Source organism: Danio aesculapii, chromosome 11 (genome assembly GCF_903798145.1).
Source record: "Danio aesculapii chromosome 11, fDanAes4.1, whole genome shotgun sequence".
Lineage (NCBI taxonomy): Eukaryota > Metazoa > Chordata > Actinopteri > Cypriniformes > Danionidae > Danio > Danio aesculapii.
Window position 1 is genome coordinate 21,832,228 of NC_079445.1, and position 21,093 is coordinate 21,853,320.

At 38.5% G+C, this 21,093-nt stretch overlaps 1 protein-coding gene across 2 annotated transcripts in view; it reads right to left on the minus strand.

Annotated features, from left to right (window-relative positions):
• The window catches only part of srgap2 (SLIT-ROBO Rho GTPase activating protein 2), a 183,590-nt gene that overhangs the window by 145,980 nt on the left and 16,517 nt on the right, over positions 1 to 21,093 (minus strand). The gene's annotated exons all lie outside the window — the stretch shown is intronic.

Consider the following 21,093-nt stretch of genomic DNA (forward strand, 5'->3'; position numbering starts at 1 on the left):
ACTGACTGTAAGAAACGAATCCTAAACTAAAACATTATTCATATACTAAATAAAAATGCTAATCCAGCAGGTAGCGTCTACAGTACAGCAGGAATAACAGTGTTTCCCTAGTTACTGCAGTAAACAAAGCAGCATGATGTCAAATCGACCAGGATTTGATCAATTTCTGAAAAACTACACAACATCCCAATATTCGAAGATTACATTTAGGCGAACTTCAGCATACTGATACAAAATTTTACCTTGTAAAACAGCATTTAAGACTTTTTAATACTTTTTAAGGGCCTTAAAATTCTCTAAATTAATTTATCAACTTTTTAAAAACCCACGGACACCCTGATACAGTTCTGTCATCCATCTTTGTTGTTTTACTCTTCCAAATCTACAAATTTAACATGCATTTGTTGTGTACACTGAGACTATAAGAGCACCATAACGAACATGAACTTTAAAAACCATTTTCAAAGGTTTTTAACAACGGTGTCATGTAAAATGAATAGCCAAAACTTTTCTAAAATTAGTTTTAAGTTGTGTAAAAAACCATGTTGTTTTGTATATCCAACAAAATTGTAATTATATTATCAAAACCTTAATATAACAAAGCTAAGAAATAAGAAACTAGCTAAGAAATCACAAAAATGTAATGGCATTTCTCTCAAATTACTCAACATTTAAGTCAAATTGATTTAAAGACATTATTACTTCAAAAAAAAGGTCACGTGATCTGTTTTTCAAAGCAAACTGGTCATTTCTAACTACTTATTGATGCAAGATAAACGTACATGCAAGTCCATTCCAGAGCAATTGAGTCAGACTGAAAAACGTGGCAAAGCTTTTGAAGAAGCAAGTGAGGGAGGAGAAAGATCTCCATTTATATTCCACATTAGCTGCTACAAAGCAAACACAGCTCAGACCAACCCATAGTTTTGCTGACCGACGGTTGAGACTGAGCTCTGTCCACTGTTGCACCATTCACCAAAGTGTTATGTACAGCTCCATGATGTATTCGATTGTTTCTAGCCATTGTACATGGTTGTCTCCTGTTGCGATGGAAACGGTGCTGACGGGCTCGGGGGCCGCCGAGAGCAGAGGTCAGTGGCAGGATGCCAAAATCCCCCCAACAGGCGTCATTAAACAATGCAAAGTGGACACAGCGTGAGTCTGGGGCTCCAAGAGAAAGGCCTGCATTGATGCGCTGCGCATGTATTCAGCTACTGCGCTCGTAAAAAAAACACAATATCTGTTCCACTGTAAGATATTGTAGGAAGACAATGGCTGCTCTCTGTGTTTGCAGCCACACCCTTTCCTTCTAGTCGCTTGAGGAACTACAAGGATGGAGGATCTTGGCTCTTCTGAGCTGAATAAATAAGATTGGGCCATATGACGGATATTCCTGCAGTAGAGGGGTCATGTTATCAGAGAGGCCTTGAACAGGGGAGCGGCAGCCAATGCAAACAAAGCATAAGCTAACCTTTCTATCTTCTACCATGAAACTCCACAGTCTCTTCCATCACCCCTATCTTTGTGGATCTGCAGCGCTCGCAGGATCAGTTTGTTATTGAAGCCAAGGGCATAGGCTCACCTAATAAATGCTGGGTTAGGGTTTCCCTGTACTGGCCAGAGAATATAGAAGAGGATGAGAGAAAGCGAAAGGTGTTTGTTGGCTCCTACTTTATGCTTTGTGTTCCCTTCATCGGCTGCTTAATTATTGATGCACTCGTCACATAGCTGAGGGCGACAGAAAATGTACTTCCAGTGAGTAAGATCAGCCAAGCACACACCTAATATTGAGCTTTCTTAAGCAATTAATACAACATATATACGGTTTATATATAACATACATACATAATTTGTGTAATATAATATGATATAGTGTAATATAATTTTTGTATACTCACTTAAACTTTTCAAAATAGAATTATATATGTAAATAGTGTTCAGAATTAAGGAATACAACTCATTTAAAAATGAATATTTTTATAAATTTCAGTGAATATATGAAATATATTTGGATGCATTTGAACAAAACAGATTTATTAAATGGATATATTTATTAAAATAACATTTTAGTCACCGAACATCTTTAGAAATACAAAAATAATACATTTAAATTAAAGCAAAATAATGTAAAAAAAAAAAAACTGCTAGATTTCAATTAAATTGAATATATTTTTTGCTTCTCTTCAATTTTTATATTATTTACATTTTCATTTAATATTTTTCTCATGTATTAACATATTTTTCCCATATATCAACATTTAAAATTTGGGTGTACTAATTTTGGACCGTTACATAAATTAATTTGTTAGATTAGCTCCAGATTTGGCTTTAGTACTGTAATGTGAAGGGGAGACAGTGACAAGGAAGTGAAGATCGAAAATGAAGGTTTATTACACAGAGATGGTCAAGCAAGCAACGGTCAACGCAGGGGGAATTGCATCGTAATGTTCACAGTAACAGATAAACAAGACTCAGCCCTGATGCGTGTGTGTGTATTGTTTTTTAAAGTCCATATAATCAGTCCTTGACAATCCTCAGGCTGTGTGTGTGCGTGCAATTAGCAGAATCGGGAACAGGTGCGTGTGAGCGGTGCATGACTGGATCTGTAGTTCATATAATGGCGGATTTGTAGTTCTATGGCAATCTGCATGTTTTCCAGCAATCTGCAAGGATTAGATCGCTGGTGATTGTGACAAGTACGGACTAAACTAATACACTAATACACAAATATGATACTGTATAGCACCCAATAGAAAATATTAATTAAAGGGATTTATTTGTAAGGGCTGTACTCATAAACAGACTCTCAATATTATATGTATATATCAAATTCCTATTAATATTTATTTTAATACATTTTATTTTTTTACATTTTTATGTCGATAAAAATATACATGCATAATATATAACATCATACACATGTGTTTTATAACTATAGACTCCTGTTGATTAAGCCATATTTGTAGCCTTTTAATTATTTAGATGTTAACCAACGGAGCAAAGACAAGAGAATTACACAGTCTATTGAGTACATGTTATTTCTTCTAATAGATCAACAGAGCATAACCACCAGGGAGCAGAACCAGCTATCCATATCAGAGGTGATGTGAAAAAGGAAGTCACATTGAGTGATGGTAGTAAACACTGAATAGGACTAATTGTCTGCAAACCATTTGAGCTGTCAAGATCAATCGTGCATAACGACTGAAAGGGTCAATTTTAGACTGCAAGCCAGGTCACCAAAGACAACATTCACAAGAATCACAACTGTTTCCCTTCATGTGTCGTACTAAATCTGCATTTACTTCATTCATTGAATAAATCACACCTTTAATAAATAGTTTTAATTGGCAATATATTTACTACTCTCTGTTTGGTTGTTGCCTGCAAGAGTTGTTGTCTTGTTTCTAGTCCAAAATATCAAAAAAAAATCTTAAACCAAGAAGCAATTTCTAGAAAACCAAAAAATAATTTTAACATATTTCTGAAAACAAGACAATATGTTTTGCTTGCCTTAAAAATGCTTCTTGATTTAAGATGTTTTTAAATACTTGCACTAGAAACAAGACAAAAACTCTAGTAAATGCAGTAAAATGCATTTTTGCAATGTAATGTCAATGGTTGTTGCTTAATGGACCCTTTTCACAAGTTATAACGGTCATCAGCATATTAAATCCTTAAAAATTTTTAGTTACTTTTTTTAAATGTATGTACATTTATATGTATGTATTATATCTTTACATCAACAGCAAAAAAAAAAATAATAAATTAGCGCTTGTGCGAGACATTTGTAACGCAGAGTGTATGGGTCTGTGAATTTGACGTTATTCTCTCTTCTGGCCGCCATTATCAGTCTTACACTATTTTTTTCCCTTTTTTTTTTTGAAATTCTTGATGAAACCATCATATAGTTTTTCTTTTATTATTACAGAAAATAATATTGTAAAAAATATAATTGTTGTACTCTCCTATTCACATCGCTCTAGGTTTACCCAACTATGGCGACTTCTGCTACTGAGAAACCTGGAAATGTGAAAAGTGTCCATATGTTGCGCTAAATAGTTGCCCTGTGTCTCATCTGGTTGCTAGTTGATAGCAACATTTCTAAAAGTTGCCTGGCAACATTGCTCTAAAAGTTGCCTCATGTATTATCACCTAGAAGCAGGAGCTGGAAGTGCTAAAAAGCTAACTTGATTCCATATTTTTGGATAAAAATTGACATTATAGTTCCTCCACTATTCTTCCACCATCAATCCACAACCTTAGTTTTATTTTAATGTTAAAAACTTGTACCTACAACTTAGACTGAGGGTTAGTAAATCACCATCAGTTTGTATTTATTGGGTGAGCACTTTAATTTTCACTTTTGGGTGAAAAGCAAGATCCAGAGTACAACGGAAAATATAATCTTTTTATTTATTTACAAAGCAGCAAACTACAAACTGTGAAATATGATAACTTACTTCCACCTGCAAAGATAAATGATTCATTTTTTGATGCAGTAGTTGTGCACAAAAAAATCATCTCAAACATAATAAACTTGAGTAAATGAAAACAAAATATTTAATTGCAGTATATTTTTAGATAAGGTGTGCAAAAGCTGACATTGTTTGCTGGATAATACTCTATATGTACATGAATATACACTGACCACTAGGAAGATACAAACTACTGATCAGCTGTAACATGTCTGCTATTTCCTGACAAAATAATCTTTGCTTCAAAATGGCAGGCTGGGGAGGAAGAACACAGCGATCCCAGCATGGATTCCTTTTTTTTCTGGACCATCTTTAAATGTTACTTTTATCTGAAGAACATTAAAGAGAGGCAGGAATCCCATCCAACCAGGAAGCTGTTTGATGTCGCTGAGCTCAAACGCTACAACTGTTTCTGAACTTTAGAGCTGCAGTCAGCGATCCTCTGCCTAAAGACTACATAAAACTACACAACCGACTGCCTTTAAGTCAACTAAATTAACTCTCATTAAATTTCATACCTGAGCACACTGGTTATGGTTTTCTTTTCTTTTCTTTTTTTTGAAAATGAGCAATATCAGTTGTCATTATACTTTTTTTTTAGAAATTAGCCATAAATCTGGATAGCAAAACCAAAACCTAAAAAACGAATCAAATAATAATAATATAAATAACAAATTAAAAATAAGTAAAACATCAAATATAGTTCTAAATTAATTAAGGTAAGAATTTGGTTATAAAAACATCATGCAATAAAAATACACATATATATTACCAATTAATTTTGACATCCGTAATATATATATATATATAAATTAATTGTTTCTTCGGTGCACCGCGATGCAGACACGGACAATTTGGTATCAGTTCAGTAATAATCATAACCGGTTATTATGTACTGACGTCATTTATCTCATATGCGCTATGTCGCCGTAGCTTACTATGGCGAAGGAGGCGAGCGCGAGTATTTACAACGCTCCAACTACTTAAAAACGCAGAAACTGTGCATAATTTCACTGCGTGTGTATTTGCTGGATCAGTCTTTCACTGACACTTACAGCAGAAGACTATTTCACTGCGATTGAGAGAATGAAAGTAAACTCTATTTCTCTCTCTCTCACTGTGGCCCATTTGACCTGCTGGCATGACTTTTCCTCTCTTCTTGGCTGTTACAGCGATACTTCTGGATACAGACACGAGCGCTTGTCTGCAGAGCGAGTTTTCTCCACCGCATCTATCATGGATCAGCTGTGATCGTCGTTGCCATTTTATCATTGTCACCCATCTGTGAAGAGCGCCAGCGCGCAAGAGCCAATCGCAGCCCTTTCTGTTGAGCGTGTGACCAATCAAAGGTGTGTAAGAAAGAACTTGCTAGACAAGGCTCAGAAAGCTAGCGAGATATTTATATTTGTTTATTGGCTATAAATGCTTGTGTTGTTTAAAGGTACAGTTTATATATCTGACTGTTTGTATTAAAGTACAAAATTTTACTACAAATAGTATATAAATATAAATATATCTACACATTTTAATGTAAGAATTGCTGTGCTGTGAAGAAAATATAAAACCGTGTATGAAAAGCATCGTCAATGCACAATGCAGATATCGAATTGAACCGATGATATATAATATATATAAACATTAAGCTATTATTATTTAATTAAGCTGTTATTATTAATTATTAAGCTCAAATGGAATTATTATTAATATAATAACAGATTTCTAGCTCCCCTCATGTATATTGTCCAACTAATAAAAGAGACCAAAAAAAGCAAAAAATAATTAAATTAAATTAAATTAATAATTTAAAAAATAATTAAAATTAAATAAAATTTATAATAAAATAAAATAAAATACATTTTAATTAAATAAAACTTATAATAAAATAAAATAAAATAAAATTAAATTTTAAATAAAATTAAAAATAACACAAAACAAAAAACAAAGTTAATTAAATTAATGAATTAAAATAAAATAAAATAAAATAAAATAAAATAAAATAAAATAAAATAAAATAAAATAAAATAAAATAAAATAAAATAAAATAAAATTAACAGAAGATACTTTGTTTAATCCCCACAATCAAAATTTTGGCTGGAAATTTTTGTAATTACTATGTATAAATCGCTAAGCTGCAATAAAATCATGCTAATCACATCAAACGAAACATGTTTATGACTATTAATCCATTCGTTCAACAAAAGGCCTCTGTGTTTCTTCCCATGATTTTGTTACACTGACGGATTCAGAGTCTGTGCTTGAGGGAGACACATTATCATGCTATAAATTATACTGTGAGCTCCTGCGAGTTATTATGTGACAAAATCATATAACACTACGAGAGATTTCTGTCCTTTCTGCATTCCTATGTGGGGTCGATTGGCCGGGCCCCCTTAGTGTCAAGAGTAATTACTTCCCACTCGAATGGGGCCTTTGTAAAGTGGCGGGGGTAAAAAAGCAACTTGTGGAGAGGGAAAGAAACTGAGGGAAAAGACAGAGACGGAGCACGTGTTTACATCTGTGGAGAGGCAGTGTAAGCATATGCGAGATTTTGGGTGCCTTGAGTTGTTGCAGAATAAGCTTAACGTAAGCACATGAGCTTTTAAGTTTATGTCTGAGCGCCAGTATGCGTCTATAATGTTTCAGAGGTGTGAAACATTTATGGAAAAATAAGATACAATGGGAAACGCACACTTATAATCTGTGCAACTAATCAGGAAGCGTTGAACATTAAGAAATCTTCATGCAAGCATCATGTATCACCTCTGAAGGCTTTCTGTGTTTATTAATAATGCCTTCAGGTCATGTTTGGGATGACTGAATTTATCCATATTGCTAGTGAAGGATATCAGATGGAAAAGCATCCATGGGAAACCGGTATTAAAAGATAATATTGCTGAAAATATTGAACTAAACTGCCAAATAGAGGAATAAGTATATGGCCTTTAACGTGCCAATGGATTTACATTTGATCACTGAAAACATTGGCATGTGTGAGTGTTTCATTGTATGAGCTCTGTATTTATGGATCTCTTAACTGTGGACTATTGTGCCTAGTAAACCAGCAGCAACAACAATAACTGATGTCATAATGTCGATAGTTGATAGTGAGTCTGAAAAGGAGAAGAAAACTGGTCAGATGCATTAAAAATAACTTTGCTAGCAGAATATGATATTTTTTTGCATATTAGTGGGTTAAAATGCACAGTATTTTCCAAATTAAATACTGCAGCTTTAACGTACTAAACAGAAGAAAACTCATGTGGAATCAACAACGGATATATATAGTTTCAGTAGTCATGTCAAAGCAGTAAGTAAATCAGCATACTATCATCTAGATAACATTGCATGAATTAGATGCTTTGTTTCCATTGAGAACTTAGAGAAACTTGTTCATGCTTTTACCACCAGCAGGGCGGATTACTGTAATGGACTCCTCAGATCTTTAGGATCATATAAAATAGTAATTCCAAGGGTTCAGTCCAAGCAGGGTGAATCGGCCTTCAGCTACTATGCCCCCCGCTGCTGAAATCAGCTTGCAGAAATAGTCAGATGTGCTCCAACATTAGGCACACTCAAATCAAGACATCTGTTTAGCTGTGCCTTTAATGAATGGGTACTGTGCTACGTCTGACAGATACCACTTTTGTCTTTCTTTTCTTTTTCATTTCTTCAAAACCTGTTCTAATACATTTTAATCTGTTTTTAATCATTTTTTTATTCTTTGTTGTTTTTTTTTCTTACACTTGTATATATATATATATATATATATATATATATATATATACATATATAAACAAAACTATCATGAGCAGATTTACCGCAGGTTCTAGTTTCATATGTTTTTACTGAATCGATGGAGGTTTGTAAGTATTTAATGTTATATTTATTTTGGAATTTAAGTAAAATGATATTATGTTGACTCAAATGGAGTAAATTCATAGTAGTCATGAATAAACATTTTCAAACTTAATCAGTTTCCTCGACCAGTCTGAGTTCCCTTAACTTGTTGGGATTTCCAGTGTGGCTTTCAAGTTCCAGGTTTCTGAGAACTTCAGCTCCAGTAAAAGAAAATGTAATATTTGGCTTCTTTATTTTTTCCAAGAAAAAAAAGAAGATAGGCAGCTTGCAAAAATACTACGTGTTTGCAGCCAGACTATAATTTAACAACAGGTTTATACATGTTTGGGTTTAAAACGGGATAAATTGTTATGATGTTATAATTGGTTCTGTCAAAGCAAAACTAAATTTGTTAATAAATCTGTCCCCTTTTTGGTCATGTTTGTACAATGGCAGCAAAATGATTCATTTTTAAAACTTATTAATAATCAGACCATTGTTTAGTCCAATTGTTTATATGCATTTCAAAGAATTGTTTAATAAATTAATAATTATCTTTAGCAAGTGTTATGAAGCGGACAGGAGACAGAGGTAAGGAAACGTTAGGGTGTTTATTAAATGACAACAAGGAGCACATGAAGGATAGCCAGGAGGATCAGGAATGATGTTGGGGTCTTTTCCTCCGTGGCTGGGTAACAGGAATACACGAGGATGGACAGCACACACCAGATACAGCTGACAGAGGATGACACAGACTTGGAAGGACTGGAAGACAGGACGATTCGGGAGGACCAGGAAGACTAGGAGGAATACAAAGAGAACAGGTAAGTAAATCGTTTGTTTTAGCTGAGGATGACTACGCTGAGTGGTCGCTCAGTTGTCCGCTTTCGTCGAGACGAGCCCGGACAATGAGCGACTGGAGTGCTGTGCTTTTATCTGGTGCTCGTGAATGTGATGCAGCTGTGTGCTCATTAGAAGTCAGGTGATGGTGATCTTCGTGAGTGGGGGTCGTGAGAGCCTGACCAATCCATGACAGTACCCCCCTCCCCAGGGCCCGCTCCTGAGGGCCGACACCTCCGACGCCGTGGTGGTCTCCCTCTGCCTCTAGGCGCTGGGAACTCAGGGTGGCTCTCATGAAACTCCACCATGAGACTAGGATCGAGAATATCAGCTCTGGGAACCCATGTCCTTTCTTCGGGGCCGTACCCTTCCCAGTCCACCAGGTACTCCAACTGGCCACCACGACGTCGGGAACGCAAGATCTCCTTCACTGCGTAGACGGCTCCTTCTTCTAGGAGCAGTGGAGGAGGGGGTTCCTCTTCGTGGTCAGGCTCTGTGGAGGGAAGAACAGGATCGTGATAGGGTTTCAGGAGTGATACGTGGAATGTAGGGTGAATACGGTAGTGAGAGGGTAATTGTAGTTTGTAGGTGACGGGGTTAACCTGTTCCACGATGGTGAAGGGACCAACAAATCGGGGACTTAACTTGCGAGAGGGCAGTCGCATGCGTATGTCCCGGGTGGATAGCCACACCTTTTGTCCGGGTGTGTATCTGGGTTCTTCAGACCTTCTCCTATCGGCGGTTACCTTGCTTCGACGGACTGCCCTCTGCAGATGTTGATGAGCCTCGTCCCAGACTCTCTCGCTCTCCCGGAACCAGTGATCCACTGCGGGGACATCAGATGGTTCGCCATCCCAGGGAAAGAGCGGTGGTTGGAAGCCCAGGACGCACTGGAATGGCGTGAGTCCGGTGGAGGGTTGCCGCAGTGAATTTTGGGCATATTCTGCCCAGCCCAAATACTGGCTCCAGGAGTTCTGGTGACCACTGCAGAAGGTCCTCAGGAACCGTCCCACCTCCTGAATCTTCCTCTCTGTCTGCCCGTTGGTTTGGGGATGATATCCAGAAGAGAGGCTGACGGCCACACCTAGGAGCTTGAAGAAGGCTTTCCATAGACGTGAGATGAACTGTGGACCTCTGTCCGACACAATATCTTCTGGAATACCAAATGACCTGAAGACTTGATTAAAGATATTGTCGGCAGTTTCAAAGGCTGTGGGAAGACCTTTCAGAGGGATTAGTTTGACAAACTTTGAGAATCTATCTACTATGACTAGAATACAGGTATTACCTTCTGACGAAGGGAGGTCAGTGATAAAGTCCACTCCTAGGTGTGACCAGGGACGGTTCGGAATCGGCAAGGGATGGAGCTTTCCAGCGGGTAGATGACGTGGGCTCTTGGATTGGGCACAGTCCTTACAGCCCTGAACATATTGCCTCACATCCCTTGCCATGTTTGGCCACCAGAATCGTTGGGATACTAGCGAGAGAGTATTGTTGATCCCTGGATGTCCAGTGCCTAGCGAGGTATGTAAGGAGTGGATCAGATCTACCCGGTGTTCAGGTGGTATGAACTGCCGATGAGGAGGGCATCCCGGCGGAGCAGGGGCTTCCGGAGTGGCAACGACTGGAGGAGCGTTCCAGGTGATCGGACAAATGGAGATGTGTTCGGGAAGAATCTTCGTTGGGAGTTCTTCATGATCGTGATGCTCGTGTAAACGAGAGAGAGCGTCTGCTCTTAGATTCTTGGGTCCTGGACGATAGGAAATGGAGAAATCAAAACGTGAGAAGAAAAGTGACCATCTGGCTTGACGTGGACATAGTCTCTTGGCCTCTTTGATGTATTGGAGGTTTTTGTGATCTGTGATCACCTGGAACGGATGTTTGGCTCCCTCCAACCAGTGACGCCACTCCTCCAAGGCTAGCTTGATTGCTAGAAGCTCCCTGTCTCCTATACTGTAATTCTGCTCCGCCGGGCTCAACTTCCGAGAGAAATAGGCACAGGGATGCAGTCGGGGCGGTGTATCATGATGTTGAGATAATACTGCCCCGACGCCGGTGGTGGATGCGTCCACTTCCACCACGAAAGGAAGATTTGGGTCAGGATGAGTCAGGAGTGGGGCCCTTGTGAACTCCTTCTTAAGAAGGCGGAAGGCTGCGGCTGCTTCTTTGGTCCACTCCAGTCCTTTGGGTTTACCCTTGAGGAGATTAGTGAGAGGTGATGTAATCCTGCTGTAGTCCTTGATAAACCGTCTATAAAGTTAGCAAACCCAAGAAACCTCTGGAGCTCCTTAATGGAAGTGGGTTCTGACCAGGATAGAACAGCCTCAATTTTCTTCCCATCCATACGTATACCGGTTTGGTCAATGATGTATCCCAAGAAATGAATCGACTTCTGGTGGAATGAGCATTTCTCCGCTTTGAGGTAGAGGTGATGTTCTCTCAATGTGTGTAGGACCTCCGCAACGTGTTGGCGATGTTCGGCCTCACTCCGGGAGTAAATGAGGATGTCATCTATGTACACTATTACACAGTGGTGAAGAAACTCCCGGAGGACTTCATGAATGAAGTTTTGGAATACGGAGGGGGCATTGACCAGACCGTAAGGCATGACCTCATATTCATAGTGGCCAGTAGGGGTCACGAATGCTGTCTTCCATTGGTCCCCCTCACGTATTCTTATCAGATTATACGCGCTGCGGAGGTCCAATTTAGTGAAGACTTTAGCTTCTCGGAGCTGTTCCAAAGCGGCTGGTACCAGAGGAAGGGGATATCGGTATTTTACTGTACCGTTATTTAGGACCCTGTAGTCGATGCATGGACGCAGCCCTCCGTCCTTCTTGGCCACAAAGAAGAAGCTTGAGGCGGCTGGTGATTTTGAGTGACGTATGTACCCCTGACTCAGAGCCTCCCTTATGTAATCTTCCATTGCCTGATTCTCTGGAAGCGAGAGCGGGTAGATCCTACCTCTTGGCAACTGGGCATCTGGAACTAGGTCGATCGCGCAGTCCCATGGCCGATGCGGCGGTAGCTGGGAAGCTCTCTTGGGGCAGAAGACATCTTGAAAGGAGCTGTACTCCTTAGGAATGTGGATAGACTGCTTCTCAGGAGGGCTCTCGACCGATGTTGCAAACAAAGAAATGTGGTTCCGACCTTGAAGAGGGAGATTTGGAAAACAGGCAGGTGTACATCCAGATCCCCATTTCTTTATCTCTCCTGTGCCCCAAGAGATGATGGGATCGTGCTTCACCAGCCACGGGCGCCCTAGAATGATGTCCATATTTGCACCCTCCAGAACCAGAAATTGAATCCTCTCTTGATGTAACAACCCCACTTGAAGAAGGATGTCTTCGCATTGTCGATGGATACGGGTCGAAGATCGAGTGCACTGGGTTATCGGTTGTATCTGGTATATATGCGAGGACGCCTCAGTACGGAGGTGGAGTTGACGACAGAGGGATTGGGAGATGAAGTTCCCTGCTGACCCGGAGTCGATGAGGGCTGTGACAAGGAGAGAAATAGAGGCAGTAGTTATTTGTACGGTGGTAGTAAGTGGTTTACATTGTTCAATATTCGTACTGAATACACTCACTGAAGTCCGAATGGGACGAAGGGGACACTCCATACGGGTGTGTCCACTGACACCGCAGTATAGACACAGACCCCGGGTCAGCCTCCTCTGTCGTTCCGCTGATGTCAGTCTTCCAGACTCTATTATCATGGGTTCTGGTTCTGGAGAGGCTGTTGACTCAGGCGATTGGAGGAGTGCAGACGAGGGGGTGATGGTGTCCTGTTGATAGGAACGGAGACGATCGGAACATCGGAGAGAATGTTGGATGAATCTCTCCAGACCCATTGTATCATCTAATGTGGCCAGTTGGATTCGGAGAGTGGGTTCCAAGCCGAGCCGGTACGTGGTCAACAACGATCTCTCATTCCATCCACTTGCAGCTGCTAGAGTGCGAAACCGGAGAGCATATTCCTGTGTAGATAGAGTACCTTGCTTTAGATGATACAGCTGCTCTCCAGCGGCTACTTCCCCATCAGAACGTCCAAACACCTCTTTGAAATACTCCGTGAAGGTAGTGATGGAATTCATGACCGGCCCGGCTTGGTTCCAGATCGTCTCAGCCCATTTAAGTGCAGGTCCAGAGAGTAGAGATACGATGTAGGCGATCTTCGACTTATCTGTGGGATATAGAGAAGGTTGCATTTCGAATATGAGGGAACATTGTAACAGAAAACCATTGCACTCCCCCGCTCCGCCTGAGTAGGGCGCTGGTCGGGCCATGGGACTGGAAGGAAGGGCCGAAGAAGAAACTGTGGAGGCGGAAGTGCTCGGTGCTGGTGGTGCGTTGGAAAGTGGAGCTGGTGGCTGTAGAATCCGCTTCAACTGGTCCACCAGCTCTTGTAAGTGATCGGGGGTGCTCATGTTGTCGTCGTTAAAGGTCCGGGCTTCTGTTATGAAGCGGACAGGAGACAGAGGTAAGGAAACGTTAGGGTGTTTATTAAATGACAACAAGGAGCACATGAAGGATAGCCAGGAGGATCAGGAATGATGTTGGGGTCTTTTCCTCCGTGGCTGGGTAACAGGAATACACGAGGATGGACAGCACACACCAGATACAGCTGACAGAGGATGACACAGACTTGGAAGGACTGGAAGACAGGACGATTCGGGAGGACCAGGAAGACTAGGAGGAATACAAAGAGAACAGGTAAGTAAATCGTTTGTTTTAGCTGAGGATGACTACGCTGAGTGGTCGCTCAGTTGTCCGCTTTCGTCGAGACGAGCCCGGACAATGAGCGACTGGAGTGCTGTGCTTTTATCTGGTGCTCGTGAATGTGATGCAGCTGTGTGCTCATTAGAAGTCAGGTGATGGTGATCTTCGTGAGTGGGGGTCGTGAGAGCCTGACCAATCCATGACAGCAAGACACATTCAATGGGTAAAAACTAAAGCTAACTTAACTTTCTTAAATTAAGGGTAATAATGCAGCACACAATGTTCAGTTTCTAGCATAGTTTTGCTTCAATATATATATATATATATATATATATATATATATATATATATATATATATATATATATATATATATATATATATATATATATATATATATATATATATATATATATATATATATATATATATATATATATATGTCGGCGCCAGTGATGTAGTGGTTAGTGCGTCGATACATGCACTCCGGTGCTCACGGTGACCTGAGTTCGATTCCCGCCTCGTGGTCCTATGCCAATCCCTCCCCTCTCTCTGCTCCCCACACTTTCCTGTAAATACTCTCTACTGTCCTATCAATTAAAGGTGAAAACCTGAAGAAATAAGAATTTTTAAAAAATGTATTAATTAAAAAATAAATAAAAAAAATTTAAAAATGCAGCCGCATGTATTAACTTTATGTTGCCTGTATCTGCATTTTTACTTTAAAACCGCTGGTAGCAATTAAATTGGATTTATGAATCACGAAGGACCACAGTTTCAGCTAAAAATCCTCTTTGCTCTTCTAAAGAGTACATCTTGAATGGAGTGTGAGTGATCAACATCAAATATTACATTTTGGGGTGAACTAAATCTTTATCTTAACATAACCTGATTGTATTCAGTCACAATGAGTAATTTATTAACTTATAAAACCAGTGTTTAGATATGACAACCTTTTTGGTCACCTGACGCTCAATAAACAGCTGCTTTTCCTGTATGGTATTTCTCTGCTTGTTTGCAGCGAACGTGTTTATACACGTATACTTGCATAACCCATCATTTTCTTGTAACTGTATACATACTTAGCAGTTACACCATGCAAACTTTGTGCTACACATGAATATTTCAAGTCTCAAAAAAACACACTATAGCTCTGGGCAACGCTATTCTACAATCATAAAATGTGTGCACCTTGGAGTTGGCATGGTTGATTTATCTCAATATAATTATCTTTTTTGGCTCTACATTAATTAAAACAGACATGCACTCAAAGTATGCCTTAGCATGAGTTAATGGATGTGCAGATGTTTATTGATACAATCATTTTGATACTTAAAATGCATTATATTTTCACCATTAAATCAAAATACTGTCAAATAATTATTATTCATTATTTAAACTTTTAGAATGCCTTTTAAGAGCATTCAGACGCGCACGTCTGAGCTCCAGCAGTCAGCGGGTGCTTTGAGCACAAAAACCCAGAGAGCAGTGCACGTCAGACAGTTTATCAAGGATGTACTGCTGGATCGCGTCTCACTATAAATGTTAAGCATGATATTTAATTAATCTTGTCTCTATCTAACGACTCTTCAGTCTTTTAATCAGGTAACATGTCATAGTGTCAGTACACTGCTTCAATCTTTCGCCCTTTACGCTTGTACTTAGTAATTTTAGCGAAAACCAGTATCTGAGGTTTGGTTGGTTCCTGTTGGTTGTGCACCTTTTTTACAAACCAAGTTTGTCAACGCGCCATAATAATGACACAGATCACTCTGCCTATTCCTATCCAAAAGGGATTGACAGGTGGTAATTTGTGTGTAACTTATCTTTATTTATTTATGATTTGGTTATGGGTAAAACAAAGACCATGCAGGTCAGGTAGTTGAAATGGTAGGCTACAGATAATTCATTTGTTATGAATTAATGAATTATTCATAAATAATTAATTTACCGGTGCCTATGACGATGATGCCACATTTCACATTAGACATCGTACAATGCCAAACTGGTCGACCGCCCTACCCTATCAGAGCTGCAGCACTAGCTGTGTCTCATTTCAGAGGCTGTATCCTACAAAGGATGCAGACTTCAAAGGTGAGTCCTTCGAAGTCCACACAGGCCGAACCGAGCACTTTGAAATGAGACGATCTAGCCTACAGAGGGCAGATCTCATCACCAGGCAACCATAACAGCTGCTGTTAATAAGCAGTAATAAAATTTGTAATGACTTTTTTTTCAAAGTGATTTTAAAACTTATTTTAAGCGCTCTAAAGGCAAAACAAGGTTTATAAAAGCTGGAAATATATTTCCTTTGATCCATACATGTACACATAAACATGTAAACTGTCTAAAAAAATCACTCTTTAGTAAGACAGACTCTTTTTGTTTTTAACGTGTTTAGATATCCACGTAAGAAAATTCCTACATTTAAACCGAAGTTTTCATTTAAAATCGTCCTGCCGTTATCAGCGCGCAATGAATCTTGGGACATTCAAGGCCACGTAGGATCCACTGGTTGTGTCCTTCATTACCTGGTAAACGAAGGCATTAGGATTTGGCTGCGTTTAAAGGAGCCTTTGTTTTTATTTTTAAATGAGACAGCCTTTGTCGCGCCATGATGACGCAGCGCACTTCGAATGCATCCTTCAGAGGAGAATGAGACACAGCACGCGTTTTGTCAGTTTGTCATCCTCTGAGAAAACGGTTGATGGTCACCTAGCAACAACTAACATGAAAGAAGCACAAGCGCATATCGCGTTGAAAATGGCGAAGGACGCTACACGTTCGCACTTTCCAAATGCTTATACATCTGATATGTGAACGGCCCCAAAAGCGACAAGTTGACATTACTTAAAAAAGTGAGTAAACCTGTCATATTTGGAATTGTTAAGTTAATGTAACGTATTTCTATTACTATGTACATTGTTTGTTTACTTCATAATTTTATAGTAACCAGTTTACTCCAATTTTAAGTCAAGTCAACCAATCACTTTCTTTCTTTTCATTTTTTTTACAGTGCAACTAGTTTCATGTTAATCTGGCCTACGACATGCCCGAGATATTGACTGGAAACGTGATTCATTTAGGCCTGTTGATTGTTTACTCTTTCCAATAAGACTCCATTTGTTACATTATAGTTAAATAAAACTAACTGACAATGGAATCTACATGTAAAGAATTAATTAATCTTAGGTGATGAAGATTAGTTCTTATTTGTAACTTGTTAAATAACTCACTGAATCAAGTCATAACAGTTTTGTATATTAAAAATGCAATGAAAATGAAAACAGAGCAAGATGGTCGCTGGTTTGAGCCTTGGCTGGGTCAGTTGAAATTTTCTGTGTGAGTTTTGCATGTTCTCCCCGTGTTCGCATGGGTTTCCTCCAGGTGTGTGAATGAGGGTGTGTGGGTGTTTCCCAGTGGTGGGTTGCAACTGGAAGGGCAATTGCTGCATAAAACATATGTTGGATAAGTTGGTGGTTCATTCCACTGTGGCGACCCCTGATTAATAAAGGGACCAAGCCGAAAAAAAATCAATAAATGAATGAAAAATGCGAAACCCACTGCAATTCTACAATTATAAAATGTGTGCATCTTGAAGCTTCAAAGGTATGGTTGATTTATCCCAATATAACTATCATTTCGTGGTGTAGATTAATTGAAACAGACATGCAGTCAAAGTATGACCTGAATAGACAAGCTCGGCACAAACAAGCACAGACACACAAGACTTCAAAGGAGCACAACCTCCTCCATTCCTTAAAATAAGCCCCTAAATTATTATGTAAGAAGCAATATTTTGCAAAACAGGCTGCACATGAAGCGAAGGAATGAGAGTCTCAGGTTTGTCTCTCATTATGGAGTCATGTGCGGGACATCTGGTTTGAGTAAAACAAAGCCAGAGCCTAGAAAGCCGACGGCGGGTTGAGATCCGCCTGTCCCCGACACACAGGAACCTCCATGGGTTGCTCATCAAGGGTCTGTTGGTAATCCAAAACACACAATGATGGGTTCAGCGTATGTGTCCACTCAACGGCTTGGTCTGGAGCATGTGAGTGAAGCTAATGTGTTTTTATTTTTCTTTCCTGCCAAGCGCATGCTAAAAGAGCAAAGTTTGTAATTAGCCTGCCATAGGTATGGGGTGGTAATGTCAGGGTAAAACAACTGTTTTGATTTCATCATTAAATTAATAAAAAACAAAACCTGAGATAGATTGGGTACATACTATCATTTATGATTAAGTTAATGCAGTAATTTAATTCAAATACATTATTATGACATTTAATTTACAGTGGCGGAAATATGTATTAAACACGTCACCATTTTTCTCAAAAAACATATTGACTTGAAATGTTGTTGATAACTATAGAAATCCATATATGCAAAGAAAACAAAACTAATTAGTTTACAAATTAAGATATGCATAATAAAATGAAATGACACAGGTAAAAAGTGTTGAACACATGAAGAAAGGGAGGTGTAGAAAGGCAGTGAACGCCCAGACAGCAGCTGAAATCTCTCAGTAGTTATTCAGCAACCCTCTGCCCTTCGTCATTGTAAATTAATATTAGCTGATTCAGATTCAGCTGATGCAACATCTACATTACCAGGATAATGAATAATGAAACCAGAATGGACATTTCAGCAAGACAATGATCCAAAACACATCCAAGGAAACTCTCAAATGCTTTCAGAGAAATAAAATTAAGCTGCTCGAATGGCTCAGTCAATCACCTGACTTGAATCCAATAAAATTTTATATAAAGTATTAAATACCCTTTAGTGGTTCAGTACTTTCTTCTTGTGTCATTCCATTGTTTTTACACTTTTTTTGTTTTGTTTATTTTTGTTTGGGTTTTTACCAAAATCTAGTTCAATTCCATTTATTCCTACTCGAATACTATATTTAAAACAAAAAGTATCACTTTTATGTTGCCAAAACCTAAATTCATGTAGTTTTTAATCATTCTTATATATTTAAGACAAAAATACATCATTATAAGCTCATAAAATATAAGTTTTTGTATTTCATTTTAATTTTTTTAAGCAAATATTATACTTTATTTTTCATTTGCCTAAGCATGAGAAACAGAATGATCTTTAAAACAGTCTGACTGACCCTTGAGTCTTTAGAATCAAGGAAAGATGCACAGGTAAGTGTCTTTTAGGATGTATTTATGGGCATACCGTAACAAAGCTGCACTATCTTACAGTTCAAAGCAAAGCCGGGCAGATGAAGGAAAAGAAAACAACACTTTGAGCCTACGCTCACATGGAGTGTACAAAAAAATTATCTAAATGAAAACTGCTTTGATACACTGGAACACCTAAAATGGCTCCAGGTCATTTGTGCAAGCATTTCAGAATACAGATGAGGCATAAGCTTGGCTCGTCTCTTTCCCCAAACACCAGAACAGTGCAAACCTGAGCGTGTTTGTGGAGGGGGGAACAAAGAGAGACCACATATTAAGTGAAAAAACAAAGAGCAGTGATGAATTGCTTCATTAAAAAAGCATTAGTAGAAGTGTGACCTAGTCAGGCTAGCCGTGTTCCTGCTGCATGGCTCATGGCAACAGTGCAATGCTGAAAATCCTACTGATATCTAATACCTGATGACTGTATCCTATGGTGTGATTTGAGAGAAAAAAAGGAACTTCTCTGTTAACCGTTTTATGATAAAACAGTATATGGGTTGACTGTTATAAAGATAAACATGTTAGATTTATTTTCTAAATTAGATAGAAGACATTAAATACAATTTTTAAATACAAACAATGTTGATGATACTTACATTTTTAAATTAAGTATTTATATGCAAATAACTAGTCGTGTATCCCTATATACCGCATTTTGGTAAGCATATACAACCATAAAGACTTCCTTTTAATGGGAGTACTCATCGCTTGAGGTTAGTATTGAATTAAAATCAGTTCAATAGATATATTGTCGCACTACATACTGGGAATAAATGCATACCAGATACTTTATTGAAGACAATGGAGGTGGAGTGCAGAGCTGGTAATTGTTATTGATAGTCTTTGGCTTATCTTCTATGAAGTCTTTGGATGAATGAGTAACAAGAAGTTCCAAAGGGGGCGTGGTTGGTGATGGGTGCCTGACATATAAAAAACAGACCAATGCAAAATAGAATAACAGCCTGGGTTGTGGAGAAAAAAAAAGTAGTGCAAGTTGAGATTTTTGAATCTTGTGATGGAGAAATAGATGCCTATAAAAGTTTTGGTATGATAGAAAACCATCTCTGTGGTATTGAGATGAAGGGATATTTTAATTATACTGAAGACAGACACACCTAAATATCACTTTTACTCCCATAAATTTGCCACTGATTAAGGTGCATGTCTTTTTTTTGGCAGCCAATACTTTTTTCCAGTCTACAGCACAACGCAATCGTCAACAACCAGACATTTAGATTGTCTAAATGCAAAATTGAGCATGAAAGACATTACACACACAGTTCCTGCTCTTTGCTATTCCATCTCGCAGTTAACCATTGTGTAAACTATTTTAAACCAAAATATAAATTCTGTTATAAAGAAATCAATAAATAAATCCAATTAAATCTTAGTGATTTAGTTTAAGTCTTCTAAGTTCTAAACATAAGCAATGGTTTTAAATGACGAACATTTAATTTTTACTTTTATTCGTGTTTAACATAAACAGAAGTTCAGCCAAACCTGCTTGACACCTGATTAAGTACAAACCTCATTAGTTCTTGAGGAAGCTGAAATGTGACGCGCAAGAAAGCACATCAATAGCTATGTATGCGCATAACTGAGTAGGATAAACTTTTTATTCGATAAGAAAAGATGCGCATAAACTACGATGGAAACACTTTTACCAAACAAATTCCAGTATGTGCATTAAAAAGTCATGTGATTTTGTGATAAGAGATCATGTGATGATCAAAATGAGTGTGAATGCATAAACCAGCAGGCTGAGCACACTGTAAAACATCTGAAATGTTGTTTTGGTCATTCTAAAATGCCTTAATCATTTCGGTATTAGTGTTTTTATATTATTAATTACCTCCAGAACTGTCAAGAGCGTCTGTGCTCTGCGTCTCACGCCTTCAAACACTACTGCGCGTTCACTGCATGTCGGCATTGTCTTCTGAGGCACAAGTCATTTATTAAATAAAGAAAAGATTCACACACTTTCTCCTACCACAGTAAATTGCATTTTAACTTTTGATATTTG